The sequence below is a fragment of the Canis aureus genome, chromosome 36, assembly GCF_053574225.1.
Source record: "Canis aureus isolate CA01 chromosome 36, VMU_Caureus_v.1.0, whole genome shotgun sequence".
Lineage (NCBI taxonomy): Eukaryota > Metazoa > Chordata > Mammalia > Carnivora > Canidae > Canis > Canis aureus.
Window position 1 is genome coordinate 15,328,968 of NC_135646.1, and position 26,479 is coordinate 15,355,446.

A 26,479-nucleotide genomic window follows, 5' to 3' on the forward strand; every position below is an offset into this window, starting at 1 on the left:
TGGTTAAAAGATTATTGACAACAAACATGAGCAATCATCTAGCATGAGATAATTAAGAAAACTAACTGAATTTTTACAAGTCATTGTTAATTTTATATCCTACTAGACCTAGAAGCTCAATTTATTGTTCTTTTTGGTGTTATTGCTAATAATTATGTTTTCAGGGTCAGAAATAGTCAATGCATTTTTTTCCCTGTCCTTCTACCACTTAAGTGTTATACAGATAAAGCTTTCTTGGATTTTAGTTGTTGATTTTCTAGTCAAAGACCTTGTGATTTTCTACCTCCCTGTTTTTCTGGTATCATGGTATATTTTCATGGAAAGTAAAGTGATGTCAGAAACAGAAGATCAGGGGTATGTCCTAGAGAAGAATCTCTCTTACCTCCTATGCGTCACCTACTGTATCTACTGCTGTTTCTGTCTCAGACCATCTTTACAAATGCTTCTTTTTTAGCTTTTATTTCCAAGTTCTTAAGTCATACAAAACTACACAAATTCCACTTCCTCCAAATAGGTGCTTATTTTTCATTTTGGAAAGCTCCAAATTGTCATGGTTCTGAACCAGAATTTCTATTCTCACCTTTGGTAATTTTATTCATGATTATTAAATAAGTTACTGAATAGATACATTAATTGCTTCTATTTTTACCTGCAAAGACATTTTAAAAACTCATTTTCAAGAAATTTCCAGTTAGGAAGAAAGCTTGTAAGAGTGCACAGCATGCTGCCCTACTACTGCCAGTCTTCATGGCCCTGGGGACGCGGCAGATATTGTCAATGACCGTGAAGTAACAGTGAGCTCCAGGCTTCTGACACGCTACCTTCTTTGGAAAGAGCACTTGGATTGGGGGTTACAAGAGCTGTCCTGACCTTTATAGTATAAATATTTAGTCCTCCATCTCTTACTACAAATGGTTTGAGACTACTTACAATGATATTGCAACAATAATAAAGCCATAAATGGAAGTAATAAGCCAGGATAAACGAAAGGAGAACCAGAAATGTGCCAAGCCTAGAGTCACCAGAACTGCTGCTGTTGAGCCTGTATCTAGGACAGGGTTATAGTCCAGAGTCTGCTTCTAGCACACTGGTGACCTTGAGCAAGATGCTGCATCTCTCTAGGCTGTGACTTCTTCAATTAGAAAGCACAGGGATTACATTATTATATGATTTCTGAAATATCATCCATCTTTAAAATTCCAGGTTTCTACGATTTGGGGCTTTCATGAATCATTCAGCTGAATATAAAGAAAAAATATGATTTTAGGGCTGAGGGAGTATCTAAGTCTAGCCAGTTGTCTTGGAGATGGGGCTACTGTTGATCATGATATAAAACAGTGCAAGAGAATGCAGAAAAGACCAGCCTATTTCCACTGAGGGGGAGGGGGCAGGGCTTCATGTTTTTATTTCCGTAGGGATAGTATATGCAGTTAAGTACAATATCTGGTCCCAAAGTACAGTATCTCCTGCTATAGTCTTCTCCGCCAAGTCTTCTTTCAACTTTGGACACAACCAATTTTTCAGATTTATTCATTCATTCACTTAGATATGAATCTTATTTATTTTTTAAGGAAAATTACTTTATAGTTTTTATACAATATATATTTTTATAGCACAAAGAAATTTTAAGTAATACAGAAGAGTAGAGGCAGAAAGTTAAAACAAACAAAACAGCAAAGGAAAACCAAACCAAATCCTACAACTCAGAAATCATAATCACTGATAGTTCAGGTAAAGCTACCTTGAGAGAATGGGTAAATAGAAATATTTTTATAATACTGGGTCATATTATACTTACTATTTTAAACACTTGCAATTGATTCTAATTTAATTCAAATTTAATACAAATAAATATAAACTGAAGTGAAACAAAAGGAATTATTGAGTTTTAAATAAATGCTTGCTCCCTACCTGTTTTGAGAGGATGAATTTTACCCATTTGTCCCACGCATTTCTGTTCACTTACAAGGAGGTACAGAGACCAAAACATTTAATGCTAAGCTCAGTCTCATAACTTTATCATTTATCATTTTCTTCACTTGTGATGGTTGAGTACAACATATGTCTATACCTTAGAGCATAATTCCAGTTGAACTTGAGTATTTGGACCAATGGTTCCATGGAGATAGGCATTGCCTAGCCGAAAGAAAAGAAAAAAGTCCGTATGTTTGCATTTAATGGCTAATCTGCAGGGAATTTCTAGAGAGATGATGCTGTGGCCCTGAGCATAAGTAGTACATGGCATGCACTTCTTCACACACACTAAAGTACTTATTATTTTTTTTTATCTGAAGAGGGGCAGGATGGCCAAATAGATGTGTGGAAGGGAGCCTAAGGATCTGGACCCCCATTCCTACACTACAGACAAAAATTCAGTGGTTTCCAAAGCATAGAGAAGGCAGGCTAATCCACAAAAAGAGAACACATGTTAAACTCGTCCTTTCCAAATCTCTATTTTTGGTGTATGCTTTCAATGTACCTAATATATGACTGTAGTCGTACAAATACATCACTTACAAAGAAATGAATAAAAAGATGTACTTTGGGGGTGCATGCTTAAAATTTTCTTAGAAATAGGAGTGCCAGTCATGACGTTGAGACCCTGCATTAGATGGACGTGGAGTCAGCCTCTGTATCTCCATTCGTATACTGCAGCTCCTCTCCCACCTCTTTCTGCCACCTCCCTTCCAGAGAAGTTGGGAGGTCTAGAGAGAACTCTGTTGCCCTAAAGAGGAAAAATTCCACAAACATTCTGCATTAACTGGGGTAATTTAATTCAGATTAAAAAATTGTTTTATAGCACTGATTTTAGCTTGTATGTTAACGGTCTCCACTTCCTATGTTTAATTCATGTTTGTGGGCATTCTCCCAAATATATATTCTGAATTAAATTAAAAACCAAAAAAAGAAAAATGTCTGGAAGAAGCTTTTGACTGTACCTGATAGATTCATGTTAAATCCCTGTGTCTTAATATATGACTGAAGGGGAATAATATAAGTGGAATTGGAATTTCTCCCATGTAGCTCATTTATAAGAGTACCTCGGCTGCTAAGAATCTGCCTCTTGTTGGCCATTAGAACACTTACTGGAATATTTATTAGTTATTAACACAGAAAGTGTGTTTGCATGTGTGTGTGCACATGTTGAAAGAAACGTAGCTCTCTAGCTGCTTATTGTTTGGGCTAGTTTAGATTGTAATATGTTATAAGTGGTTTATAGATAACTAGATCCAAGAGGGAACAGAGCTGAGACTCAGGAGTAGAGGGTGATGGGCTGAAGGGTGCAGAAGCACTGCCTAATGGAGATTGTATTTCTGGGATTCAGAGATCAATCTCCTATAAATCCAGGCTGCAGAGCCATTTATGCCTAACACTGTGGCTGGACCAGTCTGCCAGGACTGCCATACAAAGCACCACAGACTGGGTGGCTTAGACATCAGAAATTTATTTTCTCACAATTGTGGAAGCTGGAGGCCTGAGATCAAGGTGTCAGTAGGGTTGCTTTCTTCTGAGGCCTCTCTCCTAAGCTTGTAGATGGCCACCTTCTTCCTATGTCTGCACATAGCCTTTACTCTGTGGATACCTGTGTCCTAATCTCCTCTTTTTATAAGGACATATATAAGGATACCGGTCATATAGGAGTAGAGTCCACCCTAGTGACTTTGTTTTATCTCTCATTTTACCTTTTTAAAGGCCATATCTCTAAATATGGTCATTCTGAAACATTGGGAGTTAAGATCTCAACATATGTACTTTAGGGAGCCATGATTCAACCCACAAATAGTGGCATTCCCCACGGTGATGGCTGGACAGTCATTTCAATAGCATTCCAGGTAAGTTACAGGCAAATGCACACTGCATGGTAGCTGTCTTTGCCCTGGACTATCTTTACTCACTATTGTGGAATGCTTTATTGTGTAGCTATTAAATAGTTTGTTGCTTTCCATGCCAGAAGTGGCTGTATTCCAGATATGAATGAAATGTTTCCTGTGCTTTTTCTGTAATGAGAGATGGTGAGAAAAGAAATTGGGGACATTAGCACTGTCAATTACTTTTATAAGGTCTTCAGGAGTGCAAGTTTTAATCTTATTTGTAGGTTTCATTTTCATGGGAAGAATGTGATTTATAAATCAACATAAATTTGGTTTATTTTCTCCTGATTCAATTCCACTTGAAGGGACCTGAACTTGAATTCTTCAGAAAATAGAGAAGAGGATCAAAATGCAATTGGTTTGCGAAGCTGCCACACAAGATTCTCTTGTTAGCATTTGCAGTATTTTCCTTGGCTGACCAAGCACTTTTCTCCCTGGAAAGTAAACAGCAAACAGCTATTTATGAAATGGGTCAGAGTGAATATATTTGGTCAGGTGGAGGATAAATAGATCATAGATTGACTAAAATAGTTCTAAACTAAACAGAACAAAACAAATCTCTGAGCCACACAAATCCAACCTGAAGGATTTCAAAGGCAAAATAAACAAAACATCTAATATATTCATGATTATATGATTCTTATTTCTATTAAAGGTACATTTCCTAAAGCTTTATTCTGATAATGATAGATGACCAGAGCGCCAACCAACCAACCAAAACCCATAAGCCTGACAGAATTTTTTGCAAACTATGATATCTCATGATATCATAGGCCAGAGAAGTGGTCTAGAGATTCTGAAGCCCTCAAAATCATAGAGAATAGAATGATTCCTGCCTTAAGAGATAGGAAAATATAAGAGATTATAACCAAGTCTGATATTCCAGATAATGATGAGTATTCTTTTAATAACCAGGAAAGAATATGAGGAACTATATGGACAGAATACAAAGACTAGTAAAATACTCAACTTGTAAAGCAAAATGAACAAAAGTTATCACCTTCACCAAAAATGAAACAAAATAAATCAGACAGTAAGAAAATTAACTAATTTGTTAGATATTGACTTCCAAAGACTTTTGGATTTTTTCCCATTTTATTTCAAGTAAATTAGTCCCTCATCAAAACCCAATAGCATTATAACTGTCAATGGGGATCATAGAATTCTAGATTTCAGTGGGAAGTCAGAGATATTCCTTCCTTGAAACTCCCTTGGTTTTGATGATATTATTCTAACTTGGCTTTTCTTCCACCTTTCTGGTTCATTTTTCTTAGTCTTTTATGCAAACTCTTCATTCTCTGACCATCCTCAGATACTGGTGGTTTTGTCCTTTGTGTTTTTCTCACTATGTCTGGGTGATCTTACTCACTCCTGTGTCTCCAGCTGCCATCTTTGTGCCGATGACTCCCAGGGTACATCTCTCTTTTGCATCCCAATTCACAAATTCAGGTTCTGCTGTCCCTCTCCACCCACCTTGATATTACAAATACTTTATGTTCAAACCTAAACATCCCGGAATGAAGTCTTCACTGTCTCCAGTTATGATAGCCAGCTGACAGGATGATCCCAACCTTTTGGTTTTTATGCCCTGTTGTATACCTTCCCTCATTAGATAGGGCTGACCCATGTAACCAAAACAACATTGTAGAAATGATGATGTGTGCCTTTCAAAGCTTAGTCATAAAATTGTGACTTCTTTATTGTTCTCTCAAATCATTTGCTCTAGGGAAAGCCTGTCGCTATGTCATGAGGACACTCAACCCTATGGAATGGACCGTGCAGCATGGAAGATGCCTTCTACCAACAACCAGCACAAACTCATTGGGCATCTGACTGAGCAAAACTGGAAGCAAATCTCCGGCCCCAGTCAAGCCTTCAGATAACTGCAGCCCCAGCCAACATCTTGGCAGACACCTCACAAGAGACCCTGAATCAGAACCATCTAGCTAAGCCACTCCTGAACATTGTACTATAGAAACAGTGTAAAATAATAAATGTTTACTGTTGTTTGGACCACTAGGTTTGGCAGTCATGCAGCAGATGTATAACCAATATTCCAACAAAATCTAAAACTCTGGTGTTTCCTTCCTCAGACATGTCCATCACAGTCTAATTTCAACAAATCATGCAGGGAATAATGAGGATCTGTTTCAAGATAGTGGTAATAGATGTGGCAAGAGATGAATGGACTAAATAGACATTAAGGAAGCATTTGACAGACCTGGTGACAGGAGTGGGGAGTAAGAGAGTGACAGAAGTTTAGGATAAGAGGCTTGTTTACTTGGTTTTATGTTTTGCTGAGCTCAGTTCCAAAAGGAATGAAACAAAAATTCAGCCAAATAACCTTTAATGAGTTAGGACTTCTTTCATCAATCAGTGTGTACAATTTCTTCACAGAATCAGATTTTAAATATTGTGATTGAAAAGAGAAAATGGTAAGAGGAGGTTACTTTTATGGTAGATCAACAATAGTCTTTTTTGCTTTCATATTTCTGTTTATACTCTTGAAATTTCCTTTATATGCATTAGCTCATTTGCTGTTTACAACAATATTATGTATTAGCTCAGCCAGTGTTTATGCAAATATAAGCAGTGAGAAAAAAGTGAGATAATGTGCCAGTTAGTGCATTTTTTATTGAAATTGTGACAGAAGACTCAACTCAAATGGGCTTAAGCTAAAAAGAGATTTTATTGCTGAATTTGTAGGAATAGGTACAGCTTCAGATCAGTGAGATTCAGTCCTCAATGAAGCCAGCCACTAGCATCTATTTTTTTTTTTTTTTTTTGGCTCTGTTTTATTACTTCCTCTGGACTGGCTCCTTCTTAGGCTCTATATGGTGTGGTTCAGTGGTTTAGGCTCCCAACACTCAGATTGGTAGAGCTAGAACAAATCTCTTCTGTTCACTTCTGTTAAAGCCCTGAAGGTCACTGTGATTAGCTGTTTACCCCTGAATCATCCACACAATCCAGGGAAATATGAAATGCTGATGGGCCAGGCTTAGTGCACATGCTTCATTCCTAGGGACAAGAAGGGATCGACCCTATCCTGAAGCTCAGAGGAAAACCAGAGTAGGGTTACCAAAGCAGGCAACTCAGGATGCTAGACCAGAAACCAGTAACTTCCAACAGTAATATTGTATGTAAAAGCAGGGAACATGTACCCAATGCACAGTCATTACCAGGAAAAAAGTTGTTAGGTCTAAGCATGAAAATTGAAGTGAAGAATGTACCTAAATAAAGCTAGAACCCAAAGAGCCTGAGTGTTAGATTGATTTGTGCCACTTTTACCCAGCCACTGCTAAGGTGAGTGGTTAGCTGTCTCCCACATTGCACATAGTGGATGTCTGCCCTCGAGTCTCCAGCCCCCTCCACCTTCTCATTTCATGGCTGGGCTGAGTCATCCCATATTCTAAATGCTGACGGTGGAGGTCATGGCCATGCCCATATATTATCTCTGAGCCTCCTATGACTGCAAAGATCCCTGAGACTTGCAGAACAGAACCAAACTTGGAGGTGAGGAGGGAGTTGGCTCCAGTGAATCAAGCAGCAAACTGGAGAGAAGGGACACCTTGACCCAAGGCAGTAAATTGGAATGGATGGCTGAGCAACGGACAGATCCTGTGTCCTTCATAGTGTGGAGACCACTTTCAGCTTGGAGTCCTACGGAAGGGAAACTTTGCCTCTAACCCCACAGCAGGGAGCACAGTGTCAAGTGGGGACATTGCAGCAGAGTTGCGGCAAAAATTCTGAAGTACTGTGGGAAAATATGTTTCTAAGGAGGGGCCAAAGTGATTCGCCTAAACAAAGTGCTGGGAAAATGTGAGTAAGAGGTAGATGAGGCAGTCAAGGCATGATCACTTAGTCATAGCATCATAAGAATTCTACTCAGAGTCCTTAAAAGGTTGTCCGGTAAATTCTCTGACTCAGGTGGGTCAGCTTTGAAACCATACTGAATACCCAGGCTTGTATACTTGGATGCCTGTTTAAAGGCATTTGGAAAGAAAGATCTCTAGTTTGGAAATGTATTCTTACACTGAAGTACACTTTCAACGGAAAATTGTTTCTTACATATTACTATACTCCATTTTCTGTCTTTGAAGAGACTTAAGTAATTTGAATCTAGGAAGTGAGTTGAAGGACCAATTTCTCATGACTATTTGACCTCGCATTTTGTCATCTTGCTTTTCAGTGCCATAATTTTTACATCTATAAATCAGAAATGATAAGTAACCTCCCTTATAGGAACATAATGAAGATGAGAAGATATAATATCAAAAATATATTGAGCCAGAAATAAAAAGCTTTTTTTAAGCAAGCCTATTATTATAATAATCTGAATTACTACTAACAATGATAGTTGTAATATGTCTATTTGCAGAAAAAAAGTGAAAAGAGTAATTTCTGGTTTGGGTAAAGATATGTACTTGAATTAAGAAAAGAAAAGATGGGGGATCCCTGGGTGGCGCAGCGGTTTGGCGCCTGCCTTCGGCCCAGGGCGCGATCCTGGAGACCCGGGATCGAATCCCACGTCGGGCCCCCGGTGCATGGAGCCTGCTTCTCCCTCTGCCTGTGTCTCTGCTCCTCTCTCTCTCTCTGTGGCTATCATAAATAAATAAAAATTAAAAAATATATATATAAGAAAAGAAAAGATGAGTAGTGACATTTGGCTATCACTTGATTTTCCATTTGTTACAGAAAACAATTGAGAATTTCTATCTTTGTGAGAGAGTGAATTGTACAAAAAATAAGTACTATTTTGTACTTGAGGCCAAAACTGGAAATCAGTACGACTTCAAGTTTTTTTCATTAATTTTCATACCTTTCTACAATAGCCCCCAGATATGTTAAAATCAATCTTTTACTTTCTAATTTGGGGGCATTTTTTGGTGTGGATGGTCATCAATCTCGAAGGGAATACTACCCATTTTTTAAATAAGAATTAATAGTGATTTCTAGGTGGGAGCATGCAATCATATATCATATCCATGAGCTTTAAGGTTTTCCCAGCAGGGATGCTCAATAGAAGTCTGGCAGCTTTTGTAGTCGCCAGCAATTCCATGGTTACTGTCCGAAGCAGAAAGGGCACATCATCAAATTCTTCCTTCAAATGCGATCTTGTCTTCCTGGAATTTGTAATATTTTTCTAATACGAATAGGGAATATTTTTTGAGAGTGCACAGTCATGTTAAAGTCAATACTCTGGAGAAATACTTTCAATTAAAATTCAGAAGGTTTAAGAATCCAGGCTAGAAAGGATTTCCCTGACCTACAAAACCTAATAAGATTTTTCCTTTCCATTTTCTCCCTCCTCGTCCCCTCTAAGTGTGTGGAGCCGTCCTGCTTTCTTACCTGGTGGCCCCATTTAGCGCTGCCCTCTAGACATTTAAGTCAGAAAATGGCTTTAAAGAATGTTTTGAGAAAACTTGACATACTGATCTACTCTCAAACTCAATGAAATTTTTTTTTAAGCTGGAAAAGAGAAAGAAACCACAAAAACAAAGCAATAATGATATCTTTTAGTTAAGTAAGAGAAATCTGACTAGGAGACAAAGAGGTAGAATTTGTGGTGATTGAGGGAATTAAAATAAGAAATACTGAGAAAGCAGGGATTTTTAAGCCTGAAGGGAGGGCAGGTTGCAGGTGTAGGAGTGGAACAGGGTGGATCCTTGTTAGAGTGGCCCTGTCTTCTGTGGGGCCAGGGGCCAACCTTTAATCTCTCTTGGTCTTAGCTACAAAGTGGGATCTGAATGGTACCTTACCGCAGAATTTCTTAGTAGTGTTGCAGATAGTATGTATGTATACAGTACTTTAGGGTTTCAGTACATAAGTATTCACTCATTTGAGTTATTACTATAAAAAATTAAATTCCTGAATGGGAGGGAGAAAAATATATATATTTTTTTCTGTGAATGTGTTCTTCTTAGGAGTATAGCTATTCCACTGAAAATAATAAAACATGAGTGTCCATTGGAGATCATTCTTACTCAAAGTCAAGGTGAAGGTGGGAGAAATGCCCAGGGCAAACATGAAGAGGCGCTGGCCGTGTTCTGCATAGTGCTGAGAGGGAGCGCCTCCTTAAATTTCGCTTGTGAGGTGCCTCTCCTGCCTCACCTGAGCCCCTGTCTTGTTCAGAGAATGTCCTGCCTTGGGACGCCTGGGTGGTTCAGTGGTTGAGCAGTTGAATATCTGCTTTCGGCTCAGCCTAATCCCAGGATCCAGAATCAAGCCCCACATCAGGCTCCCTGCGAGGAGCCTGCTTCTCCCTCTGCCTGTGTCTCTGCCTCTCTCTCTCTCCTTCTCTCTCTCTGTCTCTCTGTCTCTCATGAATAAATTAAAAAAAAAAAAAAAAGAGGACATCCTGCCTGGCTCATTGGCAACTACCTTGTTTCTCCCTAGCAGTTGCCTTCCTACTTAAAATATCTGGAGTCATGACTGCCACTTGTTGTCAGACTTCTTTGGCTCCCCAAAGAATCCCAAAAGAGATCATTACAGGGCGCAGCATGTGAAAGGGAAGAGAAGTGCATTTAAGACTGTAAATTGTAACTGCAGAGATGATCTCATGTGTAGTCGTCAAAGAAGTACACTGAGGGACTTACTAAAATTTCCACTGTTGAGGGTAACAAGTCATGACCTCATTCTCTCACACCAGGACCTTGGTATAAACACTAAGAATAGCAAGTAGGATCTTTTTTATTGGCTTGTCAAGAACAACATTGAAGGATGGAAGACACCAGTCACCTTTGAGAACTAGAAACAAGAGGCGGGGTGGGGGGGTTGAAGGCCATTGGTGGACAGCCTCCAGTGTACTTATTTTTCTTAGGCATTATTTTCAAAATGTCTGTAAAGGTATGATACGTTCACTCTCCAATCCCTTCAACCACTTTCTCAATCTAAATCATTTGTGAACATAACCTGATAATAACTAGTTCTTTTACTCTGGATTGCTGTCTAATTTGGTAAAATCATATAACGCCAGCTATTTGAGAATGGTAAAATATATTAGGAATGTGTTTGTCTAAGCCAAGGAAAACCTCACTGCAAGGACTTTTAGCAAAGGTGATGCTCTTCCTCATGTAACAGATATGAAGAGTCAGGCAGTTCCTAATGTTGGTTCAACTTCTTAGCTCTCTTGGTCTTTCTCTCTTAATCCCAATAAGGCTGAGCAGCTCCAGCTATGGAAGCAAAATATAAAGCAGAAAGGAAGGGCAGTGGAAGGACAGCACATTGTGGCTGTCCTCTCTTGTGAGGAAAGCAAAAACACCCCCAAACCAATACTCCTCCCATGTTATGAATTGAATTGTGTCACCCCACCCCTCCAAGAATATATTGGGATATTAACTCCCAGTATCCTAGAATGTGATCTTATTTGGAAATAGGATTTGTAGAGGTAATCAAGTTCAAATGGAGTCACTGGTGCAGGTAGTAACCCACTATGACTGGTATCTTTATGAAAAGGGGAAATTTGGATGCAGAAATACGCAGACAGGGGAACATCATGTGAATGGGATGCGGTCACCTACATGTCAAGGGGAGATGCCGGGAGCAGATCCTCCCTTCATAGTCCTCGGAAGGAATTGATCTTACACATACCTTGATTTCAGACTTCTAGCCTCCAGAGCTGTGAGACAACACACTTCTGTTATTTAAATCATCCCTTGTGGCACTTTGTTAAGGCAGCCCTAGCAAACTCATACAGCCCATGAAACTTCCATTTACACCTCTCTTGCCAGAACTGTGCCTTTGGCCACCCCTAACTACAAGGAGCAATTATGCAGGTGGCTGAACATATTCTAATGGAAGCATTAGGTCTCTGGCAAATTTAAAAAGGAGTTCTCTGGATAACCAAGTGCATTTTTCACAGGGGAGAGGGTGTTTGTACTTGGTAAGTGGTGCTAGGATGGGTAGCTCTCCCTCTAACACTGCTCAGAGATTTAGAGCAAAACTTTGGAGATTGAGTTGTGCTGTGGAAAGAAAGCAAGAGGTCTGGATACTAGCAGTGATGTTGTCACTACTTGCTATATGGTTTCACAAAAGTTGCTTTAACCTCTAAGCCTCGACTTTCTTATCTGACAAATGGGAATAATAAGCTAGGCTCTGAACATTTTAAGACTAACTACATCATAGAACCGCTGTGAGGACCAAGTAGAATCGCTGAGATGAAAATATATTTGAATGTATGATTGTCTATTCAGATATGAAAAGATGATTAAAGAGGAGATAGTTCAGATTCCGAGTCTTGGAAATGAAGGAAAGTTGGAGTAAAATAGGCTTCCCTTAGAAGTTCAGGGAAGTAAAAGGCGAATGGGAGTTCCAAGTCTAAATCTTATCAACAAGAAGGCACAAACTGGTAAAGTGGAAGTGCCATCACAGGAGATAAGCCCATGATCTCAGAGTAAACAGGAGGCAGGTGGGTGGATGTGGCCAGAGGGAAATGGGTGTAGGCTTAAAAAGTCATTTATAATAAGTTCGGAAAAAGAGAGGACATGAGCTCTTGGCCTATAACAATGCTTCTCAGGCTTTGTGTGTATACAGATCACATGGGCATTTTGTTAACATACATATTGCAATTCAGTAGGTCTGGGGTGTGGTTTGCCAATGTGCAGTCCTAACAAGCCTCAACTATGTCAGTGTTACTGGGCCACAAGGATCAAGCCTTTATTTTATTATATTTTTGAAAGATTATGTTTATTTACTGATTTGAGAGAGAGAGAGAGAGGGAGCGAGCAGGGGGAGGAGCAGAGGGAAAAGCTGAGCACAGAGACCAACTGGTGGCTCAAACTCAGGACCCTGAGATCATGATCTGAGCTGAAATCAATAATCAGATGCTTAACTGACTGAGCCACCCAAGCCCAGGACCACACTTTTAGTAGCAAGGTCTATGTCACTGAAAGGGAAGCTGAACCCAAGAGGAGTAGGACACTTTCAAAATTGAAACTCTGACAATATATTGATGAATGACTCTACTGAGGAAAATACATAAAAAATCTAAAGATTTTGCCCTGTCAATAAGCTAAGCTTCTAAAAGAATGTGTAAAAGTTGGAAGGAGAGACATATAACTGGGGACAATTACAAATAGTGTAGACTTCTTTAGAAGGCATTAGAACAGAGTGAGCTATGTTATTGAATTTATAAAGCAATGTTAGGGGTACCCAAGAGGTAGATCTATGGCCAAGAATAATTTTTTTCTTAGTTACATGGGTATTCTTATTACGATCTAATTGGGGACCCACCAAAATCCTCTCCTGGGTCAGATTATATTTTGATTCTTTTTTCTAAAAAGATTTATTTATTTATTTTAGAGGTTTGGGGGGCTGAGGGGGGAGAGAGTCTCAAGCAGCCTCTGTACTTAGCATGGAGCCCAACTCAGAGTTCGATCTCACAACCAGAGCCAAAACCAAGAGTTGGATGCCCAATTGCACCACCCAGGCACCCCAGATTATATTTTAATTCATGACCTCATTTCTTAGCAAAATTCTAGAATTAATTATTAAACTAATGATTTCCATGGTCCCCAGAAGGGAAGCCACTATCCCCAGAAACCAGCATCTGTGCCCCACAATGGAGATAGGCCAAAACAATACAATATCCCTGTTTGAGGGATAACTTAGCCAGAGGCAAAGGGGTTGTGGACATGGCATATCTAAACAAAGCAGCCAGTGACAGTATCCTCATAGATAAGATGACAAGGTATAGAATGTGTGATAAATAGTCCATTGACTTTTTTTTTTTTTAAGATTTTATCATTTGAGAGAGAGCATGCATTAGCAGGGGAGAGGGGCAGAGGGAGACAGAGAAGCAGATCCCCACTGAGCAGGGAGCCCAATGCAGGACTTGATCCCAGGACGCTGGGATCATTCATTACCTGAGCCAAAGGCAGATTCTTAACCAACCGAGCCACCCAGGCACCTGTCCATTGGCCTTATAGTTCCCCCTAATGGAGGCTCAACTTGGAGGATAATATTTAAATGAGTTCAGCATTTTACTATTGTCTGTATAAATTGCCTCAGAGCTTTGAGGGGGCAAAGCATACAGTAGTGACTAAGCATGTAGGCTTTGGATTCAGATGATGCCTAGAAGCTGTGTGGTCCACAGCTTAACCAGTCTGTGCCTCAGTTTTTAAATATGTATAACAGGTATATGATTAGTGTCTAACTCAGAGGGTTGTTGTGAGCATGATAGAACACATGCAAACACGCAGAACAGTGCCTGATACCTAGGAGTCTTTATATACGTTAGCTGTTATTATTAGGCCTTTTCAATTTGTAGGTGATGTGTAAATGTAGGTACTATACTACAAAATCAGGTGCCTAAAAAAATTTTTGACACAAAGGAAATTGAGCTGAAAGTAGCAAAATTTCCCAGTGAATAACCATCTACCATTAGCATTTTACTATGTTTGCTTACATATCTGTCTACAAATCATCTTAAGTAGTTCAAAAGGTATTACAATTTTTTTCTGTTATATTGTATTTAACTCATAGGCTATTTAGTAGTATGTTTCTTAATTGTCAAATACATGGGGACTCTACAGTTATCTTTTGTTGTTCATTTCTGGCTTAAATCCCACTGTGGTGAGATAGTCTATTCTGTATAGTTTTCACTCTTTGGAATTTGCTGAGACTTGTATATGGCACAAAACATGGTCTGTTTTGGTATATTTTCTGCATGCAGTTGAAAATATGTTTTCTATAAGCATTAAGTGCCAGGTTCTGTATTTGCTAATTAAGTAGACATCTTTGTGCTCACATCTTTGTGCTCACATCTTTGTGCTTACTGATTTTTGTTTGTTCTATCAGTTACCAGAAAAAAATTAAAACTCTATCAGTATGATTGTAGATTTTTTTTTTTTACTTCTCCTCTACTTCTTCCAGTTTACTTTATCATTTTGAGTCTGTATTAATAGATCTAGAAGAGTTATATCTTTTAGTGGACTATTGTATTATAAAATATCTTTCTATGTCTGCTTTATTTACTAACCTAAAATCTGATTTGTTGAATATTCTTAGAGCTAATACAACCTTGTTTTAATTAAATTTTCATGATTTATCTTTTTCTTCCTTTCATTCTCAACCATTCCCCCCATGTTTAATAAGCATCTTTTATAAATAGCATCCATTTCTGACAAAAGAACTTAAAACTGTCAATATTAGGTCATTTTCAAACTACAAAAATGGAAAATTCATTATACTTGAGGATTTTTTCCATTATACTTGAATTTTGTTTTAGTTAGACACTGTCTTTTAATTGGATATTTTAGTCTATTTGTAATAATTGAAATTACTGAAAATTTGGGGTTTAAATACCATCTGATTATTCATTTTCTATTTTTACTACTTATCTTATTTCTCTTTGTCTCCTTTCCTAGATTAGTCATTTTATTTCGTCTCTTTCATTAGCATGTTACTTAAAATTCTTAAATTATTTTTTTTAGATTACCTTAGAAATTATAACATTTCTCTTTGGTTTGTAAAGTCTAAAATACATTAGAACTTTTTCTATATTCTGGGACAATACAAGGGTATTAGACTATTTTAACTCCATTTACTTCCCTATTTTCATGCTTTTTAAATTTCACGTAATTTAAAACCTCATAGACTTTATTATTGTTTTATATAATCATTTACATTCCTCCCTCCCCCCATCCATCATCATAACTTCATCTGATACCTTATCTTTCCTTGTAATGAAGAGTTGTCCTTATTATTACTTCAGAGTAGATCTGACCCCAACAATTTTTTGGAGGAAATTTCCATTGAGTATAGAAATCTAAATTGGCAGTTATTTTCTTGAAGCACTTTGAATACGCCATTCCATTGCCTTTTCCTTTCAATGCTTCTGTTGAGAGCGAAGAATGGAGTCTTATCTTTGTACTCCTGAAAGAAAAGCGCTCCTACCTAAATACTTTTCAGATTTTGTCTTTGGTAGTCAGCAGTTTTTCTGTGAATCAGTTAGTGATAGTTTAGTTGTATTTATCCATCTTGAGGAGGGTAAACTGGTTACTGAGTCCACCAATTCAAATGCTGATCTCATCCTGAAATACCTTCACAGACACATTCAGAAAAAGCGATTAGCCAAATATCTGGGCACAATGTGATCCAGTCAAGTTGAAATATAAAATTAGCCATCACAAACCCTTCCATTAAATTTTTATTTGCAATCATTGTGATTTTTAGTTCCAGAATTTCGCTTTTTGTTATAGTCTCCAATTCTAGGCTGCAATTCTCACTCTTGTCATTTAATTTCTTGATTATGTTAATGACAGTTGTTTCAAAGTACATGTCTAATAATGACAATATCTAGATTTCTTATGGGCCTGTTTTTTTTTTATGGGTCTGTTCTTATTAAATTTTTAAAATCTTGATTTTGAGGAATTTTAATCTTTTTATGTTTTTAAATGAGTGATGGACATTGAGGAAAAAAAAATATAGAGTGAGGGACGCCTGGGTGGCTCAGTTGCTGAGCATCTGCCTTCGGCCCAGGGTGTGATCCTGGAGTCTCAGGATTGAGTCCTGCATTGGGCTCCCTGCATGAGGCCTGCTTCTCTCTCTGCCTATATCTCTGCCTCTCTGTGTGTGTCTCTCGTGAATAATAAGTAAAGTCTTAAAAAAATTATAGAGTTCAAGTTCTGGATTATCTTTTACAGAGAGGATTTATTTTTCTCTTCTGAAGGCAACTTGATAAGGGATAGATCACTCCAATCAGGTATTATTATAGCTCAAAGTCAGACTTTAGTCCTGGTAAGGAATAGTCTTTTTCTGTCCCTTACATTTCCCTTCAACCTTTTGGCCAACTGTAAACCCTAATATTTATACCTCCAATCTTTTGGATTTACCAAAGCCTTTGCTCACCTTCCTTTTCATTACATTTTCTGATCAGCTTCATAGCTCAACTTTTTGTTAGGTAATTACTGCAGTGGGATAAAACCATGCTGATTTAGGGGCTTATCTCTTTGGTTTCCTTTCTTTTCAGGACCTAGGCTTGGGGAGTCCTTGCTCCATTGTTATTTCTCCAATACCTTCATCATGTAATTTTTATATTTTGTCTAGATTTCCTAGTTGTTCTTGGATGAAGGGGGGCCACTCATCCAATACCAGCTAGTATACCCTTGCTGGAAGCCACATCACTCAATGGTATTTTTAAAGCTCTTCCTAATAGACAGCCAGGGCTGGGAATATTGAGTTTAAGAGTGCTCTGTGCCAGAAGTGATGTTGAGTCTCACTTTCATTTAGATTTTAATTTTAGCCCAATGATTCCTTATTTTCTTGTCAGCTCATTAATGCTTATGTCCTAGAATTTTGGTTATTTTTACATAGAGAAAGTCTGTCCCAATAATCTAGTCTGCCATATTACACATATTATTTTTATTTATATCTCTATTCATTTAACATGTCAGCTTTAGATATGATAAGAATCATATCTTGTCCATTCTATTTTTTTTTTTTTTATATCTTGTCCATTCTTATCCTCCGAGACCCCAGCCTAGTGTTTGACAAAACAAGTGCTCAATAATCGTTGAGTAAATGAAATTGCAGGGCTTTAAATAAGACTACGTGGGCATCTTAATGGAGCCACCAGAATTTAAAAATATGAAGCTCAGTTTTGCCACTTTATAAACCAAATAATTAACTTCATAGAGGTAAGACTCTGTGCTAGGGGTATGGGTTCACATGAGGCAAATTTACAAGGAAATAATTTATAAGTAACAACATAGCTTGATCAGTGTTTAATAGGAGACACAGCTGGAATGATAATGGATCCCTATGATGTTTCTACTTCTCTCATCCTTTAGTACTTGACTTCTGTCTTTAGTTAGTGCTAATAGTTTTCTGTATTATCATTCTCATGTTTTATTGTCTTTATTCATACTTCCTCTTTGATAATAGAAGGAATAATAAAGTATTAAATAAATAAAAATAGATCTACATGGTTATAAAAGGCAATCTCATATAAATAAGTCCACTCAGAAGACCAAATTACAGGTCAGAAGTTGCTATGGTAAAGACAAAAGAGAAGGAGGAAATTCAGGGTTGCCAAATACTTTCAAATTGCTTAGCATAGATCTCTTTCTGTTCTAAGTGATCTTTAAAGGCCATTTAGCATCAGGGCATTCTTTATTCCAGGTCAGAGTGAAAGAAACTTAAATTTAACAAATTCTTGTTCTTTAGCTTTCCTTTTGCTAAAGTTGTTGCTAGTTCCCAGAAAAGTCTGTTATTACGACACTTTGTGAACTATTACAATACTCAAAATTAGTCTCTCTTAAAATGTAACAAATGTAATAGCTGCTGTTTCCTGATAGATTGGGAAGTACTTTATTTTAAAAAATATATTTTCTCTGGGGCACCTGGATGGCTCATTGGTTGAGCATCCAACTCTTAGTTTTGGCTCAGGTCATGGTCTCAGGGTCCCACGTGGGACTGAGCCCTGAGTCAGACTCCGCACTCAGCATGGAGCCTGCTTGTCCCTCTCCCTCTGCTCCTTCCCACTGCTTGTGTGTGCTCTCTCTCTCTCTCTCTCTCTATCTCAAGTAAATAAATTATATATATATATATATATATATATATATAAAGATTTTATTTATCTCCAAATCACTCTGTGAAGTGGGTTCTTTGACAATATGTCTCATGTACTTTATATAGATTTTGGTAATTTTAATTACAGACATCTATGCTAAGGGCCTTAGATCTTCTATTTTCTTTTAACCACATTTGACTTCATTTGAAGTGATGCTATTTCCTTCTATTTAGGTTAACCTAATAGAAGCTAACACAAACAATACAGCATCTAAACAATATTGGAGAAAGAGGAATATTATTTTTAAATTTTACTAAAAATATTTCATGTGAACTCTTTAAAGTTGGGTTTTAAAAAGTTTATGTGTGCTTTAACAGATATTAGATTCTATACCAGGTGATCAGACAAATGTTCTCTAGAAATTTATCATCTCAAAAGGGCACTGATGCACATGAACATGTGGAAAGGACAAGAACACTTGGGATCAGTTTAACACAGACAAACCTCAAAACTCAAGAATCAGTATTGCAGAAAAAGAAAGGACAGATTAATGTGTGGCATGAAGAGAGCTGGGTGGAATTTCACATTGGGACACGTTGGGTGGAGGGAGTGAACCTCTTGGACTTAGGATACGTTTTGGCCTTCATCAGTGGGATTGCCCTTCCTTCCCAAGTCATGACCAACACTGAAGCAAAGCAGAAGAGCATGTTGTATATCGGACCCAGCTACGAAGAGGCCAAGAGGAAATGACTGTAAAACATGACCACGTTTGCTTAGAACGGTCTGGTCTGTGAGTATTGCAGAACAGTAGGAGAGCTGAGAGCTGGCAAAGGGTCATGAAGCTGTGGTGGACACTGAAGCATGCACCTCTCCCCCACCCCTATATTTAGATTGCATTAAGTGGAAGGCCAGGACATTCACCTTGCTCACTCTTGAGAAGAGCAGTAACCAGTATTAAAAACTGTGACTCAGCGAACTCTTCTAACCATTCAAATGAACATCCTTCTGGTAAAGAAAATTCAGTGAAATTCAAATGAGCAACCAGTCAGCAAAAAACTGCTGCTGACACTATTAATCTTCTCAACTACCCAGATCTATCATACACATAAAAACTCATCATTGGGCACTTGTGGAATAGGTATCTCTCACTTATAGGAATGGTCACTGTCAGCAAAGTTTGTGGCACAGAGACTTTCTATCAAATCAATCCTATTCTCCCATTGATTTCCATTACAGAATCTGAGATGAATTCTGCTGTTAAATCCCATTAAGCATGTTCTGAACCTTTTGGAAATGGCATGTTTAAAAGAAAATGACAATATCCTGATAAAACATTTACAGTGATATTTAATATATTAATATTCAACATGTCACAACAACAAAATAGGACGAAATATAACACAATTCTACAAATTGTACCTTACATGCTACAAAGGGTAATAATCCCTAAAAACACTAGCAACTTAATTTCTCACTAGCTTCATAACTGTCTTGGCATTTCTATCATTACATAGCCAAAGGTATTCTTTTTAATATTTAAAAATCTTCTCTCCTCTTCTGCTAGCCTATTTCCCAAAATCTTTGTCCAGAACCCCCTGAGAGCTTGTGAGGCTATTCTTAGACAGGGAAAATGAGCCTGGTAGGCTCAGTCACAGTGATTTATCCCAGTGCCTGCTGGGATTTCCCCATCTTTGGAGCAACTGGGCATCTCTTGGAAGGAATGTTGCAGAAGGAAGCAGTGGGTTCTGTGAGGGTTGGACAAGATACTCCTAATGCTTTTTCAAACTTTTGAGATATACTACGACTAACATTAGTAATGTGTCTTTGTTTACACTTCTGTTCTCAACATATACATTGTGCAAAATGTTAAATGATCAAATGTTTTTGCATCATGTATGATGAATGAATGTTTTGCATAATATATGTTGAATAACGGATTGAATTTAGATGATTTTGTTCTTCATTAGAAGATACTGACACTTTCTTTTTAAAGATTTAATTTATTTATTCATGAGAGACAGAGAGAGGCAGAGACATAGGCAGAGGGAGAAGAGAAGCAGGCTTCCTGCATGGAGCCTGATGTGGGACTCGATCCCAGGACCCCAGGATCACAACCCGAGCCAAAGACAGATGCTCAACCACTGAGCCAACCAGGTATCCCAAAACTGACACCTCTAAGTGCTGGTAGCTCAAGCTGGGAAAGTGGCTAGAGATGTCAATCTCCATCGGAGTTACGTGCTGCAGGTCATAATAACATTCAATGTCCAACTTGAAGGTCTGGGCAGGACATTCCTGACAGTAAACTTTTAAAGAAATTTTTGATTTCCTTACCTTTATCATTATGGTAAATCAATTTTTGTTAAGCAATAGATTATGCGAGTCAGAGCACCATGCCCATCATCTGCAATGAAACTTAGGTCCCCTCTTCATCCTGTTTGTATGACCCAATACAATGAAGAGTTCAACATTCAGGGTTGACTTTAAAACATTTCATTAAAAAAAAAAATTGTTCTTATTAAACTAAAACATACCCAAAGAATTCTGAAAAGCCAACAGCAAGATTGGCATGTTTTCTGGAGATCAGCAAACTACCTGCCAAGAGTTTTTGGTTAATTCATGAAGACCAAGATTTATTTATTTCCTTCCTTTTTCCCCTCCCTCCTTCCCTGTTCCTCTCCCTCCTTTCCTCCCTCCCTATCTTTCTTTCCTTTTATTTTTTTCTTTCTTTCTCTCTTTCTCTCTTTTTCTTTCTTTCATCCATCATGCCCAGAAACCTCAACATGTCAGAGTCTCAATATCAAACACACCCAGGGAGCCAGACCCTTGCTAACTATACTCACAAAAAATACAATTATAACTAAAATGTCTTTGTATTGACAAAACAACCAAAACTGTCACAATGAGCACCAGGCTCCTGTGGTTGTAGCCAGTACATTCTTTCCCTGCAGGCAGAACAAGTGGGAAACCAAATTATGAGTAGAAAGTGAGTACAGAATGAAAACAACTATCCTTGAGGAATATTTTATCCAGGACATGAGAGTTCTGATGAAGGTGCCATTTTTTTTTCAAAAATGAAACAACTCTCTGGTTATATGTACATATGTACATCATTCATCGTATGACACCTATGGCTCTACATACTTTTTCTTCCATATTCAAACCGTGTCTCTCAGTCTTCTTTACTAACCTCCACTCTCTCTGACATGTTTGTTTTCTGTGGTATCATCAAAGCATGTTCCCTAAGTTCAGTTTCTTTCACCGTAGTGAGATTGTGAAAGGAAGCAAAAGTCAGAGGTAGATAAAAATATTTGTTAATGATATGGCCACCTATAAATTAGTATCCCGTTCAAGTATCTTTTTTTATTTTTAAATAGGTTCTGTTTTTTAAAATATTTTATTTGTTTACTCATGAGACACACACACACACACACACACACACACACACACACACACACAGAGAGAGGCAGAGACACAGGTGGAGGGAAAAGCAGGCTCCATGCAGGGAGCCTGATGTGGGTCTCCAGGGTCTCCAGGATCACACCCTGGACCCAAGGCAGGCGCCAAACTGCTGAGCCACCCAGGGACCCCCTCAAGCATCTTTTAAACACTAGATTCCCCTTCTCCACTGTCCGTGGTGGTAAACATTTATAATCCAATGCAAATAAATTCAGTTCTATTGCAAACTGAAATTGCAATCTTGCAAAAGGTGTAAGGTTTCATGATATCAATGAAAGTGAACTTGGTAAAGAAACTGACAAATGAGGGTCTATGGAGTTAAACAAGCAGTGCAGGTAAAATCAACAGAGACGATGACTATATTGATGCTTCAGAAGAAGAGAAGAGAATACTTTGAATATCAAAAAATTAAATGAGACTCCATGGAAAACTGATGACGCTCTCAAACATTTTTACAAAATGACTCTCTTTTTGATTATGGCATAAAAGTCAAATATGAAATAAAGCATGTTGTTAGGTGCTTCACATTTGGTAAAAACAAACAAACAAAAAACACCCAACCCCCCCCCCAAAAAAAATTCCAATTAAGCCAACAATAATCTTCTTGATTTATTGTTTATTCATTCCATAATTACACATAATTGTACTTACAACATAAATCTTGTTCCATAAAAGATAGACTAAATGCATTTTAACGACATTGACTTTTATTTTCAAGTAAAGCCCAGTTTTCACCAATTGCTCTGAAATTTGGTCTCTGCTTTAAGTAGATTTATTTTAAGGAGGCTTTACCAGTGCTAATCACACAGTGCTAATAAGGACTTCCTGTACTAATGAATCAGACTTTTCTAGTAGAAACAGTCTGATGTCTTGGTTGTGTCTATTTACATATTACATTTTCATAAAATGCTGTTCATAAAATAGTTTCATTTCTTAGTTTTGGTGGCATGGGGAGGGGGCGGTTAACATGATTTACTCTTTGGTGTTTCCTGGTTAACATTATTTACTCTTTGGTGTTTCCTATAGGATAACTTCTAAAGGGTGATATTATTAAAAATAGTGTAAGTGTCTCATAAGATAATATATGCGGAGGACACAGACTTTGGAGTCATCTTGGATTCAGACCTATATTTGAATCTGCTTCTGCCACTTAACAGACATATGATAATGGGTAAATTGTGTTCTCTCTCTGAACTTTGATACCTTCATCTGTGAAAATGGAGTCATGATAGCTCTGTCACAAGACTGTGGTGAAGACCAGATGAGAACATCTATAAAATGCCAGGTATAGAGAAGGCATTCAATATATGGTGCTTAGAGCCGTGCTGTTTATTTTTGGTTTGTGTGACTGCCGAAGTTTCCGGTGATCTTAATTTGTTGATTATTTTGTACATTCAGGTTCTTTGTGTGTGTTTTGCAATGTGAACAAACGTAGGGTCTCTAGGCTATAAAAAGTAGCTAAGTATGACTGATATTGATAATGGGCCTTTAGAAGTGCCTCACTGCATAAATTTCTTAGCATGAATTCTAAAATATTCTACAAAACTTTGAAAAAAGTCATAATGAGATCTTCAGGATTTATATTGTAAGATTTTGGGTAAGTTCTTCTGGAAGTTGGATGACTGATATTACATGGACAAAAACCTCAAAGGAAGCCCCCCCTTCTCTACACCCAAGCATTTTTGTAAACAAATCTTGACTTAAAACAAGAAACTTGGGCAGCCTAGGTGGCTCAGCGGTTTAGTGCTGCCTTTAGGCCAGGGCCTGATCCTGGAGACCCAGGATAGAGTCCCCCGTCCAGCTCCCTGCATGGAGCCTGCTTCTCCCTCTGCCTGTGTCTCTGCCTCTGTGTGTGTGTGTGTGTGTGTCTTATGAATAAATAAATATATATATAAAAACAAAAACAAAACCCAAGAAACTTAAAAGTTTTTCACTACACCGAGACCCCCATGCAAAGCAGTCTTGAAAGTCAGACGTTCCTACATTTGAGCCCCTCCTCAGCTGCTTCCTAGTTGTAGGACCTTGACCAACCCAATATTTCTAAGCTTGCATACCGTCATCCATAAAGTTGGATATAACAAAAGTCCCTGCCTCAGGTTGTTGTGAGGATGAAATGAGACACTGTATATAATAAAAGCCCACTGTATCGGCTTATGTGCCCACACAGCCTGGTACACTCAAAGTGTTTAACTAGTTCACTATTATCTGTAAAATCTTCAAACCCAAGTTAACAAAAATGTCATATTTCGCTCAAAAATAGCAATGGTGTAACACAAAAAAACAGAAATCAAGTTCACTTGAGTTCACACATCAAATTATATGCTTTGGCTTTGCCTAGTGTTTTGCCTCTTGAGTTCCCTATGTCTCAGTTCCTTTACTTCCTCTGTTCACTCAAGAACTTGCAGAACATGAAGACTCCTAACTCTGGGAAACGAACTAGGGGTGGTGGAAGGGGAGGAGGGTGGGGGGTGGGGGTGAATGGGTGACGGGCACTGAGGGGGGCACTTGACGGGATGAGCACTGGGTGTTATTCCGTATGTTGGCAATTTGAACACCAATAAAGAATAAATTTATTATTTAAAACAAAAAAAGAACTTGCGCTTTCCCAAGGCCTCTTCCCTATCCCCCCACACCCGAGAAACACATTTGTAATACTTATTACAAATTGGCAAGAGGCTTCTCTCTCTCTCCTCTTTCTCCAAGGATCTGGTATGTCCCCCCATGGGTCTGATTAGTTCAGATATATTATTTAGTTGACTCAGTTATCACCGGGAGATGATAATGGCTCAACATTTAGTATCCACCTAATAGCCCCATATACTATGGCAGGTGAGTTACAGACGTTACTTGCAGTCCTCATAACCACCCCGCAAGGCAGAGCCCACTCTTTCTGTTTCTGAGGCGGGTATTTAGAAGGTCTGGGCCCCTAAGCTCAAAGCCACACGGCCAGTAAGCAGCAGCACCAGCGACCCTAAGGATCAAGTTAAGGCATTAGTTGGGATGTGATGGCCCTAAGCGGTTTCCTACTTCTGGGAAAGGCCCACCTGGCCTTTCAAAGAGAGGCCTCCTCATCCTGGTGCAAACACACGCGTGTGGTAGCCGGATGTCCCCTGATTCAGGTACGACGTTTAACTTTGTCATGTCATTCATCCCCTAGCACCACAGATGTGTCTACATAACACTAAACATCTCCGCACGTCCCGTGCACATAGACGCCAGCCAACGTGCCAGCTGCACTCCCACAGTGGACGCTGTAGGTCTGACCCACAGAATTCCAGACGTCGCCAAGTAGAGAAACTGGGCTCTCCCCAGACCCAGTCATTCCTGTTTAATTTCCCCGGGCGAAGTACTGAATTTCGAATCGTGCTCCTTCTAGAAAGCAGAATTTCGCAAATATCACGAGGCGGAGACCCACAGAGTCAGGAGCGGGAAGCCGAGGAGGGCGATTAGGGTGGATGTCGCTGCTCTCGCGACGACGGGCACCGGGAAGTCTCTCATCGGACTCTGCAGTCCTTCCAGCAATGGAAGCTCAGCGCACGGCGCATTTGGGGGACCCTGAACGACACTAACCGCGTAAGGTCAAGCAAACAACGGGCGGGCCCTTAAAAAAAAAAAAAAAAGTGCGTTGTGGAGGGTTTTCATCTGAGGTAAAAAAAATTAGGTGCGTTGTGGAGGGTTTTCATCTGAGGTAAGAGCGGGTCTACTCCGACGTGCGGGCTCCGGAGTCCGGGTCCGCCTCTCGCCTCCCCACGGCTCGGCGGACACCTCTCTCCGGAGGCCACTTGGGGGGCCTCGGGCTGGCGCCCCCCTCAGCCGCGCGCCCCGCCCCCCCAGGCGCCTTCCTTCCCTCAGAGCCGCACTCGGGCGGACGCCCCCCTCGGAGCGCCTCCAACGGGCGAGCGGCCCCCGCAGGGCGGGGGGGGCGGGGCGGGGGCGGCGCGCACCGGGCGCGGGGGGCGGGGCGGGGAGGGGCGGGGAGCGCGCCGCGCGGGGGCGGGGGCGGGCGCAGGTCGCTCTCCCGGCGCCGCTCCCCTTTGTTCGGCTCCATTGTGTGCCCCTTCCTCCTCAGGCGCCTCTTCCGGCGCCCCGTGCGCAATTTGTGAAGGGGCTTTGGGTGCGTTTTTCTTTTCCTTTTTCTTTTTTTTCTCTCCCCCCCCACCCCGCTCATCTCTTGGTCCGCGAGGCCTCCCGGGCACGCCTCTCCTCGCGGCGCCCCGCCGCGGCCCCCGAGCGCGGCCGAGGGAAGCGGGAGCGCCCCTCCCCCGACGGCGGCCCCGCCGCGCTCGCGCCCCGCGCCTCCTCCAGGAGGCAGCCTAACCCCGCTTCCCGACCCTCGACCCTCCCGCCGGGCCGCGCCCCCGCCCCTCCGAGGGGCGCAGCCTCCGGGGCTCCGGAGCGAGGCCCGGAGGCCGGCGCGCCGCCCCAGCCCGGCCGCCTCGGCGTCCCGGGAGCCGGCGCGAGCGTCGCCGCGGCCCTCCCCGTCCCTCGCGCTCGCGCTCCCGCTCCCCGGCCGCCGCGCGGCCGCCTCAGCCCCCTTATATAGCCCTCTAAAAATAGCTCGCCTCGCACCGCCTTGTAAGGCAGCAGGGAGATCCGCGGCCGGCCAATCGGCGCTCGCCGCCAGGGCCAAGCCCCGCCC

General features: G+C 40.0%; 1 protein-coding gene and 2 long non-coding RNA genes across 5 annotated transcripts in view; 2 read left to right on the forward strand and 1 right to left on the reverse strand.

The window, feature by feature from the left end:
• LOC144305899 (uncharacterized) overlaps window positions 1-7,048 on the forward strand; it is a 62,333-nt gene extending 55,285 nt beyond the window's left edge. For all 3 annotated transcript variants that reach the window (XR_013372914.1, XR_013372913.1, XR_013372916.1), the window contains one exon: window positions 5,599-7,048. This is a non-coding gene — a long non-coding RNA (uncharacterized LOC144305899). The remainder of the gene's footprint in view (window positions 1-5,598) is intronic.
• Window positions 982-25,740, reverse strand: LOC144305903 (uncharacterized). The gene is made up of 3 exons (XR_013372924.1): window positions 20,716-25,740; window positions 15,541-15,913; window positions 982-2,725 (listed from the first exon to the last, which is right to left on the reverse strand). It is a non-coding gene; the product is annotated as an uncharacterized LOC144305903 (long non-coding RNA).
• The window catches only part of KLF7 (KLF transcription factor 7), a 91,692-nt gene continuing 90,319 nt past the window's right edge, over window positions 25,107-26,479 (forward strand). The window contains exon 1 of the mRNA XM_077885046.1: window positions 25,107-25,413. The gene's annotated coding sequence lies outside the window, so the exon portion shown is untranslated. The remainder of the gene's footprint in view (window positions 25,414-26,479) is intronic.